The following is a 720-nucleotide window of genomic DNA, read 5'->3' on the forward strand; positions in this document are numbered from 1 at the left end:
AAGAGGAGATGGCAGCCGAAAATAATAATACAAGGAGGATGCTTGGTGATTATACTACACCTACTTCCAAGTTTGATGGAAGAAGCATCTCAATCCATGCCATTGGAGCAAACAATTTTGAGCTGAAACCTCAAATAGTTGCTCTAATTCAACAGAACTGCAAGTTCCATGGACTTCCATCAGAAGATCCCTACCAGTTTTTAACTGAGTTCTTGCAGATCTGCGAGACTGTTAAGACTAATGGAGTAGATCCTGAAGTCTACAAGCTCATGCTTTTCCCTTTTGCTGTAAGAGACAGAGTTAGAACATGGTTGGACTCACAACCTAAAGATAGCCTGGACTCCTGGGATAAGCTGATCACGGCCTTCTTGGCTAAGTTCTTTCCTCCTCAAAAGCTGAGCAAGCTTAGAGTGGATGTTCAGACCTTCAAACAAAAAGATGGTGAATCCCTCTATGAAGCTTGGGAAAGATACAAGCAGATGACCAAAAGATGTCCTTCTGACATGCTTTCAGAATGGACCATTCTGAATATATTCTATTATGGTCTATCTGAGTTCTCTAAGATGTCACTGGACCATTCTGCAGGTGGATCCATTCACCTAATGAAAACGCCTATAGAAGCTCAAGAACTTATTGACATGGTTGCAAATAACCAGTTAATGTACACTTCTGAGAGAAATTCCGTGAATAATGGGACGCCTCAAAGGAAGGGAGTTCTTG

The 720-nt window shown here is 41.5% G+C and overlaps 1 non-coding gene across 1 annotated transcript; it reads right to left on the reverse strand.

The window, feature by feature from the left end:
* Nucleotides 1-401: 401 nt before the first annotated feature.
* Nucleotides 402-509, reverse strand: LOC112793722 (small nucleolar RNA R71). The gene has a single exon (XR_003198421.1). It is a non-coding gene; the product is annotated as a small nucleolar RNA R71 (small nucleolar RNA).
* Between the last annotated feature and the right edge of the window lie 211 nt (nt 510-720).

This window comes from Arachis hypogaea, chromosome 3 (genome assembly GCF_003086295.3).
Source record: "Arachis hypogaea cultivar Tifrunner chromosome 3, arahy.Tifrunner.gnm2.J5K5, whole genome shotgun sequence".
Lineage (NCBI taxonomy): Eukaryota > Viridiplantae > Streptophyta > Magnoliopsida > Fabales > Fabaceae > Arachis > Arachis hypogaea.